The following is a 13,837-nucleotide window of genomic DNA, read 5'->3' as shown; positions in this document are numbered from 1 at the left end:
TGACGTCGATACTATCGGGTATCGGTTCAGGTAAAAACGAACGATACCTCGTTTCGATACTCTGGAACGCACCCCTGGCCAGTCGCATCTGTAACAGTTGGGCTCATGAGAGTTTATTGACTGCTTTAGTAGGCTACACTCATTACTGTGGAAAATAGCTGACAATAGTTGCGACCGAAGGTCGCATATACTCTGAAGAATCGTGTCGCTTGAGTGTCTGAAGCCTCGTGACCGTCCTTCCGAAGCCTCTGTGATGTCAGTGTGATGTCAGCGAGTTGTGACATCACTTCCTGTACAGGGCAGCTACACGAAATGTGGATAACACTATATATGGAGATAGTCCAGTCCATCATGTCATATGGGACTACCGTCATAGAAAGTAGCCATTGTTAGGCCGGAGTCAATGGCTGTCTGTCTGACTGCCAAGTCTGCCATTGACTTGCAGCGCATGAACGCCGCACTGGAGCGTGAAAACCAACAGGCCTGATGGAAAATGATACATGGCCGCAGGCTTTGTGACGTCCCACATCTTATGTGCTGGGCATACTACTAACCGACGCCAAGGACCTCCAGAGGCCATACAAAGAGTATCTAACCCGAGGCCCCTTACTAAGTAGCATACATTTACAACATACCTTCTCCAAAAACATCAATATTGAACTCCATATGTATATGGATACATACATGTATTTTTATTAATAAAGGATAAAATAAAATAAAAATGCCATAGATGGGCATTCCCAAAAGCAAAATCCCTTTATGCCCATATATGGGGATTTCTGATGTCATCAATCTCTGGCCCTAACTAGCTCAAAAGCCTGCTTTACTCTGATTTACACCCTACCTTTCCAGATGATGACCTATTGGGTACACACTTATGTCCAAATATAGAAATCCCAAGGCATCAAACCTAAGCTTGGCTTTACTAATTAACATATGTTTCATGCCCATATATGGAGATCCCTGTCCCAATGTTATCAATATTAAGGACATATCTGGAAATGCCCATATTTGGTAATGTCCACATATGGGCATGTTTTGACATAACATAGTCAGGGAACTCCATGTATGGGCATAACATTGATTCTGTGAGTGTGCCATGATTCTGTGAGTGTGCTGAGCTCCTAGGGTTGATACCCTCACAAAAACATGAACAAACTCCCCCCAGAATGACAACAACTAGAATCGTCAGAGAAACGCTGTGGTTGGCCAGATTGTCAAGAATTGGCGCGACCTCGCCCTTTAGGGCGAGGTTGCATGTCACCCTGAGGTCGCATTCCACCCTTGGGTGTCTTACTAGTTATTATGAGGATTATCCAATGTCTATACTTTCCGCTCCGCCACACTGTGTGATCATCATCACCTCTACCGCAGCAGCGAGTCACCACTCTTTCCGTGTTGAAGTTAAACTTAAATAAAAAGTATCGAAAATGGTATCGAAAAGGGTATCGTATCGATTCCCAGGTATCGAAAAAGGTATCGTATCGATTCAAAGGTGAACGATACCCATCCCTAGACACGCCTATAAGGCAGCACTCACACAGTTTGTAGCATTGTAACATGTTGCTGCCTCCAATCCTCTCTTTAGGCAAAAAAGTACCTTCCCCAACTAAAGCAGGTGCAATGGATAAAATGGCTGCTGTCAGCTTCCAGAAATAAACAAAAACAATCATTTTGGACCAGACAAATTATGAAAAAGAAAAAAGATGTCTGTATTTCTCAATCATAATACATAAATAACCAATCTACAATCTACAATGTTGTGAACTTGTCTATTTTCGGCCAAAAGATTTGGTCAAATACAATAGCCAACGCAAAAATCGAAAATGACACAGACGATTTCTCGGTGTTGATGGGTTAAAACCTCCCCTTCCCCTTTCAGGTGACTTTTATAGAGATTCATGGATTCATGTAAAATATGTTAAAGATACCATCATTTAGTTTAGTGGATAATTGACTACATCGAGTGCTGTTGCAGAATACATGTATTTTCTATAGGCCTGGGTGTATTCTAATTTTGATCTGATTCATAAATAATTCTGAATGAAGCTACACCTCAGTGTGCGGGTTCTGCTTCCAAATACAGATCTCCTAATGCACCATAGGAACATACTAGAGCATGTCCTATATAGAGTATTTTTCAAATGTGCGTACCGTATGAGGGGGAGCTACTTGCGGGCCGTGGCTTAAATTGAGATGACAGTTTGGGAACATCTTGGGTGTGAAGCTATGGAGAGCACGAGAGCTCTCAGGGTGTCCTGCCAGCCAGGAGGAACATATAAATCAAAATGGAAAAGGAGTAAATTAATGAATACGGCGGGAAAGAAAAGGACTGGAATTAAAAGGGACCGCCTTTAACCCATTTAGGCCTAGAATTATTGAATGCTTTAACTATTGAAAAATAGCAGATATACAAGCTCACAGCGCGGCACCGAGTGCCGCGCTGCGAGCTTGTAGATCTGCTATTTTTGAAAAAGTCGTGAAAATCTTTGAATACGGTATATGTATTTTTAAAGAGAACGTTTGTAACTCAAATTTTGCTTCTGGGTGGTCCCTGGAAATATTTTGAGATGGGTGTCGTGGCCAAATACTGTACATATCATTTTGGGGGTCCTTCACATGAAAAAGTTTGAGAACCCACTGACATAGTAGTCTGTACTCAAGAACAGACTAACTGAGACTAAGTGAAAAGGACCTTTTCTTAGACGATGGCTGGCCAGATTGCTGACATAGAAACATAGGGTTTTCAAAAAACCTTAAAAGGTTTCAAAAGACACTTATAGAATCGTGTCAAAATTCAAATTTTCACAATTTTTCAAAAATAGCAGATCTACAAGCTCGCAGCGCGGCACTCGGTGCCGCGCTGTGAGCTTGTATATCTGCTATTTTTTAATAGTTAAAGCATAAAATAATGATACACAATAATGTGTACCCATTCTAAATGGGACTATTTTATACTTCATCGTATGGCTATGTATTGTGAAAACCTCAAGAAGATGTTCGCTTTAATGAAGTGCCCAAAATAGTGAGGTCAAGTTGAATGGTTCATTCAAAGAAAAAGGTTGGATATTGTATAGTGCAGGGGTCTTCAACAGGGGGGCCGGGAACCCTAGGGGGTCCTCAGAGTTACTACAGGGGGTCCTACAAATCTTTGTGTGATAGAAACCTTTTTCTTCTTTTTTATTTTAACCATTTGAACCCTAGCGTCTATATTCTGAGAACTTAGAGCGGCTATTTTCGGCAAAGAGGTTTGGTGTAGAGGTGAAAAAGAGCAGACTAATTAAAGAGTGAAAGGTCAAGTTTATTAAGTATTGACGGTTCAAGTGGTTAAATATCTGAATAACACAAAAGCCGGTTTTCCATATCAGTTTTTAACCCATGAATCCAAAATACACTGATGATCGTGCTGCTGTCAAACAATTAAACTATATGGAATCGATGAACAGGTTGTGGGGGTCACTGCTTCATCTCTCTCTCTCAACTAAGGGGTCCTTGGCCTGAAAACGTTGAAGACCCCTGGTATAGTGTGAATATATAGATAGGCCTTGGCCTATATGTTTAAATAAAACAAAACACTAAATGGAAAATAGATACAGTAAGATATAATTGAGTTATGGAGGAAGGAAGGACAGAGAGAGAGAGTGAGAGGAAGAAGAAGGGAGGGAGGGAAGAAGGGAGGGAGGGAAGAAGGGAGGGAGGGAGGCAGGCTTGTCAACTCTCCTGGATTTCCCAGGAGTCTCCTGGATTTTGAACCCCTCTCCTGGGAGTCTCCTGGATTGGCAAATCTCCTGGATTTCTCCTGGATTTGGTATCAAACTCCCAAAATTCACCAGAACACAGGAAATTACATCTACTATGTAATTTTTTTTCTGGGGGAGGACCCCCACACCCCCCGCTTTAGGGGTGGGGCAATGAATGCAAGAAAGATCACACACATATTCACTTAAGTAATGACTTAAAAATTTGAAGTCATCATTAAAGATGTCCTTTGGTTCAGTCATCAATACATGCGTATAAAACATGCACAAAATTCACCAGAACACAGGAAATTACATCTACTATGTTACATCTTTTTAGGAGGTGGACCCCCAGACCCCCCGCTTTAGGGTTGGAGCAATGCATGCAAGAAAGATCATATACGTGTAATGACTTAAAGATGAGAAGTCATTATTATTCACCTATATTTGGCATTTTAAGGCTGAAATTGTACCAGTGCTAGTAAAGCAAGCCTGATAAAAGTATCAAACATGCACAAAATTCAACAGAACACAGGAAAATATATATATATCTGTGTTAGGGGTCCCGCCTGTGACCCCAGGTGTATGGCACCCTGTCTTTTGGAACCCTGTGCACTGTGTCTGCTGAGTGGAGAGAGAGAGGCATCCAGCTCCAAGATGGCCTTGGACTGGAGATGACTCATCAAATGCAGCTGGCCACGCTAACGAGCTGTTATCTTCTCTCTGTCTGGGAAACCAACCTTGGACTGATCGTGAGTGAGACAGGTGCCCGTCCCTCCCTAACGTTCGGGCCGTGCTGTTATCTCTTATCACGTCAACATGAGATATGACATCCTGGGAGAGAGGTGTTTCCCAGAAGCTTCTGATGTGAGAACGGACGACTCCCCAACCTGGCATGGATGGGGGAGTCTAGCCTGACCTTCACCGTCTCGATTATGAAAGGATGTGCGTGTTAGTGCATGCAGAAGTGCGTGAGAGCGTGCAAACGTGTGTGTGCTAAAATATGTTCTGTGTGTAAATCACGTCACTGTGACTGCAACGGACTACTGTATAAAGGAGACTGCTTCGTGTCTCCTGTTTAGTCTGTCTTGTTTCTAGTCTGAGTTGTTCAGTTGTTTTTTAGTTGAGTTGTTGCAGCTATCCCCGGCCCGTTAGGGGTCGGGGATGGACCTGTTTGTACTTAGTGCAATTTCTGCACCACTTGTTCCTGTACTTAGAGAGACTTTGACTCTGTTAGATTCTCTGTTTTTAGTCAAGTACTTATATCGTACTTCTTCATTATTTCATTGCCAATTACTGTATTGGTGGTTTTATATTTTGTAACTGTTTTTATTCCACTAAAGCTTTTTTATTCACTTTTATCTGGTGTCTGTCTGAAGTCATTTTTCAAGAGTTAACAACTTTTTAAAGGTTTGACTTTCTCTCCTTCCCTACGGGGAAGGCTGCACTCATGGGAGGAAGGTTTTGAACACCTTCAGGCACTCGAAACCATCTCCTGGCTGTGGGACTGATTGAGACTTTTGGTAAGATTCAACAAGAGTATTAGGTTAAAAGTCTTTTCACCCTATCAGAAGCCAACTCAGCGCGTGCTGAGCTGGTGGGCGAGCTTGACAGATAAAGCACAAATCTCCAAAACCCCTAACCGGATGAACTGATGTTCACTCTGGACGGTTTGTGCTAATAAGTTGAGCTGCGTCTCTCCCGAGCCCTTGGCGAGAGAAGCTACAAGTTCAGACTCACACTTTACACTGTCTTTGTGGTTTTGCATTCTCCATTCAGACCTAAGGTCTACATTTCTAAAGTAAGGTGCATATCTTGGTCTCTAAAATAAATAGTCGCTGTAGAAAGTAATAATATTCACCAGTTAAAGAGGGTCTCATTGATAGCTCAGCTTTCATTCAGAGAAGTGTATTTATGTTAGTGTTAAATAAGTATATGTAATGTAAATATGTAAATGTATATGTGTAATAGTAGGTTTACACGAACAAGGAAGGTTATTAAACCTGTTTGTGAACTTACATAGGTTTACACAAATGGGAAACTATTTGTGAACTTAGTACACCTACATAGGTTTACACAAATGGGAAACTGTTTGTGAACTTAATACACTTAATGGGTTTACACAAATGAGAAATTGTTTGTGAACTTAAAGGTGTAGTGACAGTGTTTCATTTTAAAAAGATCCGGTAACTTCTTGGGCTTAGGACCTGGGAAGGGTTCCGGGCGGCGTGAGGAGTACTTTAAAAGGTGGAAGAGTACTCAGTAACTCAAGCTCATTACATGGCGTCCCTGGGTGGATATTGATTGATTATTGATTATTGATTAGTAATTAATTTATTATAGGCATAATGTTATTAATTAGTAATTGATTAATTATAGGCATAATATTATTGATTAGTAATTGATTAATTATAGGCATAATATTATTGATTAGTAATTGATTAATTATAGGCATAATATTATTGATTAGTAATAAATTAATTATAGGCATAATTGATTGATTAAATTCGTGTCCACTGCCACATAAAGAATAGCCGAGAGACCCTTGGAGTATAGTTATTTACTACAGAAGTAAAGGATAGTTAATATTATCAAGGCTTAAGTGTTTTTTATTCACAAAACTCCCCAGAGCGTCGGAGATTTTGAACATAGTGAAGTGAAGGTCGGTGTGTACAGCCGACGGCCAGTTCGGTAAAAACATCTCCATCAGGAACTAGATAAAATAGCAGTTGAGAACATCTAATAATATTTTAACGACTTTGCGACCAACCTAAGTTATATGGGCGTGGACTCGCCAATCCCACCGCCGCAAATAACTACCTCAATAACTACCTCTTAGATAATGCTACCTCAGGGAGCGGTCGGCAGGGCGAGCCCACATTGGCTCAGCTTAGGTTGGAGAACTCGGTAATAGTAGGATATTGACCAAGTTCGCAAGACCAGGTGAGCACTGAGAAATGGCCGAAGCTTCGGGTTGTAAACCCCTAGTTAGGAATGGAGAGGTTGCGCCAGGCATGGGGCAGGTAACTGTTGGTTATCGTAAGGAGATGCCCTTTGCCTTGGAGTGTGCCAGACATGAAGTGTTGATCTGTGTAGCGCCAGGACGGTCCCCGCCACCTGGGGACAGTGGAGTTGGAAAGAGTGCCAGCGCCGGTTAGGCGTATCCGATGGTGTGGTGAAGTTGGCCAGGGAAGGCTTCACGCAAGCCTCTCCTTCGCCCTGGTGGCGAGGCCTTTACCTTTGGGCCCAAGGAGGGGCCCAGGGAATGTCGAGCATTGGTTTGCCCGGGGTGCTACGTCCTGTATGGACTGTGCATCGTCCTGGCAGCCTATCCTGTTATGACCGCTGAAGCTGTGGTCAGATGTTCTTGCTCATGGTTGGGCATTGCCCTGGCCGAATGCAAATGACAGAGGGGGTGTTAGGGGTCCTGCCTGTGACCCCAAGAATATGGCCCCCTGTCCTTTGAAACCATATGCACTATATGTACTGCATAGAAGGAGAAACACGACCAGATCATTCGCCGGTGGGACATGGAAGATGACGTCCTCTTCGGTACGGACCCTGTGGAGCCTGGCTTGCTCACTGAGGACCCGCCGGAGGAGAACCGGAGTGGCTCTGTCACTCTGGCACCTATGGATGAGCCTGTTGAGCTTCCTGGACCCTCTGATGGGGTCTGGGAGTGCAATCATGCCTGCATTAGAGTCTCTGTCTGACGATGAGGACTCTAATATGCCAAGACTGCAGTTTTATGGCACCAATGGCCATAAACTCAGAGATGATGATCTTAAGTTCCCCCAGAATTGGGAGGAGATCGTGGGTATCCGGAGAGGACACCTGCCCCGGAGGGAGCCGTTCATGATGCCCCCCTGGGATGACTACTGGGTGATGAAAGCCGCTTCCATCAAGAGATCTGTGATCCTCACACGCCTGGTCGGAGACAACTGGCGCTCCATCAACCCCGCCTGTGTGTCCATCTTTAAAGTCACGGAGGAACAGGTGCGTTCCCAGCACGGCATGGTGTGGGCTACCGTCGAGACACAGGCGGCTGGCCAGAACCGTTTCGGCTGTCTGGGGGCTGTCTTAGGACCCCGGATGATCTGAGGGAAGTTGGAGGAGCCCCAACTTGGGATTCGGAAGATCGCCCAAGACACTTCAATCTACCCACCTGACTCCGTGGTGGCTGCGGATGAGAGGATCCAGGGTGCCAGAGGGGGTGTTAGGGGTCCCGCCTGTGACCCCAGGTGTATGGCACCCTGTCTTTTGGAACCCTGTGCATTGTGTCTGCTGAGTGGAGAGAGAGAGGCATCCAGCTCCAAGATGGCCTTGGACTGGAGATGACTCATCAAATGCAGCTGGCCACGCTAACGAGCTGTTATCTTCTCTCTGTCTGGGAAACCAACCTTGGACTGATCGTGAGTGAGACAGGTGCCCGTCCCTCCCTAACGTTCGGGCCGTGCTGTTATCTCTTATCACGTCAACATGAGATATGACATCCTGGGAGAGAGGTGTTTCCCAGAAGCTTCTGATGTGAGAACGGACGACTCCCCAACCTGGCATGGATGGGGGAGTCTAGCCTGACCTTCACCGTCTCGATTATGAAAGGATGTGCGTGTTAGTGCATGCAGAAGTGCGTGAGAGCGTGCAAACGTGTGTGTGCTAAAATATGTTCTGTGTGTAAATCACGTCACTGTGACTGCAACGGACTACTGTATAAAGGAGACTGCTTCGTGTCTCCTGTTTAGTCTGTCTTGTTTCTAGTCTGAGTTGTTCAGTTGTTTTTTAGTTGAGTTGTTGCAGCTATCCCCGGCCCGTTAGGGGTCGGGGATGGACCTGTTTGTACTTAGTGCAATTTCTGCACCACTTGTTCCTGTACTTAGAGAGACTTTGACTCTGTTAGATTCTCTGTTTTTAGTCAAGTACTTATATCGTACTTCTTCATTATTTCATTGCCAATTACTGTATTGGTGGTTTTATATTTTGTAACTGTTTTTATTCCACTAAAGCTTTTTTATTCACTTTTATCTGGTGTCTGTCTGAAGTCATTTTTCAAGAGTTAACTTTTTAAAGGTTTGACTTTCTCTCCTTCCCTACGGGGAAGGCTGCACTCATGGGAGGAAGGTTTTGAACACCTTCAGGCACTCGAAACCATCTCCTGGCTGTGGGACTGATTGAGACTTTTGGTAAGATTCAACAAGAGTATTAGGTTAAAAGTCTTTTCACCCTATCAGAAGCCAACTCAGCGCGTGCTGAGCTGGTGGGCGAGCTTGACAGATAAAGCACAAATCTCCAAAACCCCTAACCGGATGAACTGATGTTCACTCTGGACGGTTTGTGCTAATAAGTTGAGCTGCGTCTCTCCCGAGCCCTTGGCGAGAGAAGCTACAAGTTCAGACTCACACTTTACACTGTCTTTGTGGTTTTGCATTCTCCATTCAGACCTAAGGTCTACATTTCTAAAGTAAGGTGCATATCTTGGTCTCTAAAATAAATAGTCGCTGTAGAAAGTAATAATATTCACCAGTTAAAGAGGGTCTCATTGATAGCTCAGCTTTCATTCAGAGAAGTGTATTTATGTTAGTGTTAAATAAGTATATGTAATGTAAATATGTAAATGTATATGTGTAATAGTAGGTTTACACGAACAAGGAAGGTTATTAAACCTGTTTGTGAACTTACATAGGTTTACACAAATGGGAAACTATTTGTGAACTTAGTACACCTACATAGGTTTACACAAATGGGAAACTGTTTGTGAACTTAATACACTTAATGGGTTTACACAAATGAGAAATTGTTTGTGAACTTAAAGGTGTAGTGACAGTGTTTCATTTTAAAAAGATCCGGTAACTTCTTGGGCTTAGGACCTGGGAAGGGTTCCGGGCGGCGTGAGGAGTACTTTAAAAGGTGGAAGAGTACTCAGTAACTCAAGCTCATTACAATCTGTTAAGAGGTTTTGGGGAGAGGACCCCCAGACCCCGGTAGGGGAGTTCCGCGCACCCCCCAAAAAATTAATCTCCTGGATTCTGACGGTCCAATGTTGACAACCCTGGAGGGAGGGGTTGTGCAGAGTTATGTGTTCCTGTCTGGAGAGGATGTCATTACTAGTATTAGTGAGTTGGCAGCAAACGCTGCAGCTAAAAGGCACTGGGCATCACTCACACTGATGGAGGCCTGCCCACACCACACCACACCACCCCACCCCACACCACACCACACCACACCACACTACACCATGCACACATGCACACACTCAGCTCAGAGACAAGGCAGACACATACACACACACACACACACACACACACACACACACACACACACACACACACACACACAGACAGGCCTGTGTCTTTGTAACAAGTTTTCCTCTCAGAAACTTACACTAATGGCCCTTATCCATTTACTATGGGGTACTTTTATTTTCTGTGCACGCATGCACGCACACACGGACGCACGCATGCACGCACGCACGCACACACACACACACACACACACACACACACACACACATATATATATTTCATATACACACACACACACACACACACACACACACACACATAAATAATATTTAATATTTGTCCCTAGTCTCCATCTCTTCCCTCCTCACAAACAACAGGCCTATATTTGTTTCTCATAAAGTTGTCAAACTCTCCTCCTGTGCTGTGTTCTCAATGTCTGGTACGGGTGGTACAAATGGGCCCATTTGGAACCCCGGTGGTCCTGCCAGTGGTGTGAACCAAGCGCTGAATCCAGCAGTTGTCTGTTTCCATGGCTTCCATTCTGTCCTCTTTAAACAGGACTGTTTGGATGATGTGCGTGTGTCATCCAAGCGGACGGAGGGAGGGAGGCCAGCCCTCATCAGAAGAGGTCACACATCAAAGCAGGGAAGCGGGACAACAGAGGACGAATGGAAAATAGACAGGGCAAAGCAAACCCCCAAACTGACATGTTTGGCTGCACAGACCCCCCCATGTGAAAATATTTTGTGCCAGGTTCCCCAATACAAGATTTATGTTCTTAAAATGCTTCACAAATATTGAAGCAAATATTGAACGATCTTTTGAAGATATAGCAGATCTACACGCTCAGAACTAGGGGTGTAACGATACATTTTAACAACGATACGATACGCATTACGATACATGGTTGACGATATGATACATGGACGATATTGGTTCATTCATGGCGATACGATTCGATTCGATGATTTAAAATCGATATAGTAACTATTTAGCAAAGAAATAAAATCTGTGTGAAACGTGTCAATAGTGCATGTTTTTTTAAGGGAAAATATATTATTATGGATATAAATAAGTAAACACTTTGATTCTCTGGCTGGACATTATATTTCAACACATATGGACAAACCCGCACCTTGACATGAACACAGAGATTATTGATAGACCAAGAGTAGCTATATGGAATGGAAAAGTAATTAGACCCCTCTTTTTCATTTTCCTTAAAATTGCTAAATATAAGGCACAAATACTTAGTTTCCATACAATCAATTATTTGCACTGCAAAACGATTCGATACAGAGTATCTGCATTGTTAAACGATACCGATACAATACAAAGCCAAAACGGTACGATACATGCTTTTGAATATCGATATAGTAGATCATTGCAAATTAAAATCAATTTTTCGATTCAGTTACTATATCGTTACACCCCTACTCAGAATGTAACTGAGCTCGTAGATGGGCTATTTTCAAACAGTGAAAGTGCTTAATCTTATTTTGATGCCATTTTTATCAATTTAGGGTCCCCCCCAAGGAACACTGAGGTTCCCTACTTTGTAGAACCCTTGGAGAAAACACATGCTAGGGCACTGGTATTTTTCATTTTCATATCAAGGACTCTCCAGAAATAATATGTAATGTAGCCTACTAGAGTTCTCTTTGCATTGTGGGGATGCTGGTGGTATTCATTTTAAAGGCCAGGTGAAATAGGCTCTTCACCTCCATGATCGTGATGCATTTCCCTGTCTGGAAACGCACGCACGCACGCACGCACGCACACACACACACACACACAAATAAGCATCAAAATCAGTTTAACCACTTAAAGTAGCCCAATAACCTTACCCTCATGCTATATTTTAACTCATTTTGCTGGGGTACCCTGGAACCCCCTGGGAGCCACTGCAGAAATTGTGTGTGTGTGCGTGCGTGTATGTGTGTGTGTGTGTACTGTGTGTGTGTGTGTGTACTGTGGAGGAAGGAAAAAAAGAATGAAAGAGTGGAAGAAGAGAGGATTCTCTCTCTTGGTCCCTCTGCACTTGTGCCAGGGAAGCGGCGAGGGGGCTGGTTGTCATGACAGCTGTCGTCATGGAAGCTGGGCTGGGTAATAAACAGGAGCGGAGAGACATCCGTCCAACTGCAGAGATCCAACGCAGAACCACCTGCCTGCTGGAATAACTGTGTATAGTATACGTACAGTATGTTATGCACAGTACAATCCTGAGGATTCCTTTAACCACTTGAACCCTATAGCATCCTTATTGTGGGGAAGACTTCAGCAGAAAATAGCATTGTGAGCTTGATGATCGGCTATTTTCAGCGATGAAAGATATTTAATGAAGACAGACAAGACAGTAGTCTAGAGCCCTGAGGGACTCTAAAAACCATAATGGGGATTAAGTGTTTAACCACTTGAACCCATAGTCTCCCTATTCTGGGATGAACATTCAGGGAAAAACACAGCTGATCTACAAGCTTGTGAGCTTGTAGATCAGAGCTATAAGCTATTTCTGTTAAAGATATTGTGTGTAAAGCGAAAACAGAAGGGTAGAGCCCTGAACACTCAGCTAAGAAAGACAGCGATTCATATTAGCCTTTTAAAGGAGTAGTTCACCCCCAAAATGACCTTTTTTCTATTGATTACTCACGCCACAGAGACTTGAGTTCAATAATATTTTTTGTTTTTTGTTGCATAAGCATTCCTAAGACAATAATTTGATTACAAATGTATGCACACTGATTCCGGATGGTCTGTAATAAATGGCGGTACGTTTACTATAATAACATTTGCGACAAATACAAAAACATTTTTATTGAACTTAAGTCTCCATGGCGTGAGTAATCAATAGAAAAAAGGTCATTTTGGGGGTGTACTACTCCTTTAAGTGGTTAATTATGTCAAGGCTGTCCCAGCCTTGAATATTTTCACTTTCTCAAGTGAAAATATTTTAGATTTCGCTCAGTAGGAACATTGGGCAATAAACTAAGATATAGTCTAACCTTTTGAAAAGAGAAATGTAATTTACACCAGAAAGCACCAGCAATTCGTAATGATCCCATTACATTTGCTCAAATAGTTTAGTTAATTTTCACAAAGAAACTCATAGACTATTTTTTGTCAAACTGGGGGCATTACCTTTCTGGACATGAAAAAAGGGAGGCATAAAATAAAATAAAATCTGTTCATTAGGGGGGGGGATCCAGTTTTTTGGCACGAGAAACACGGTCTTCTGTATCCCAGCATGTAGCCTCCACATCCTTATCCTGGACCCCAGATAAGAGCGCTACAGTACGGACGGCACAGTGGAAAGAGGCGAGCTTCCCTCCCTCCAGGACATATAACCCAAACACATGGCCAAGGCTAAGCGGACCATCAAAGACACTCACCACCCCAGCCACAATCTGCTCATGTTGCCTGTCAGGCAGGTGATATCACAACATCAAATGCTGAACTAACATACTGGGTTTCCACAGCCAGGCCATCAGGCTGCTGCTGCATGTCTGTACATTTTCAGCCACATACCTACTTTATGTATCACACCTACCGGCTGCATGTTTTAATGTAACCCGTTCTCTTATACGGCCACTAGATGGCCATGTCAGTCTCTACATTTTAGTACTCTCATTGGTCCACTGGCCTGTCACTCTGACTAATAAGAGTATTTGTGGTTCCCAAACAGTGGGTCGGGACCCATTTGTGGGTCAAGTACCAATTTTTATGGGTCACGACTCGAGTAAAAATTCAATATTCATACATTTAAAAAGATTTCTAATGATTCTTTTAATATATAATTGTATACATTTTAAAACAAACACATCTAAGAAACTCCATAAATAAAAATGTATGATAATTAAGGAA

This window comes from Nannobrachium achirus (assembly GCF_963921795.1).
Source record: "Nannobrachium achirus genome assembly, chromosome: 10".
Taxonomy (NCBI): Eukaryota; Metazoa; Chordata; class Actinopteri; order Myctophiformes; family Myctophidae; genus Nannobrachium; species Nannobrachium achirus.
The sequence above is the reverse complement of the archived record's forward strand: the minus strand, read 5'-3'. Positions refer to the sequence as shown.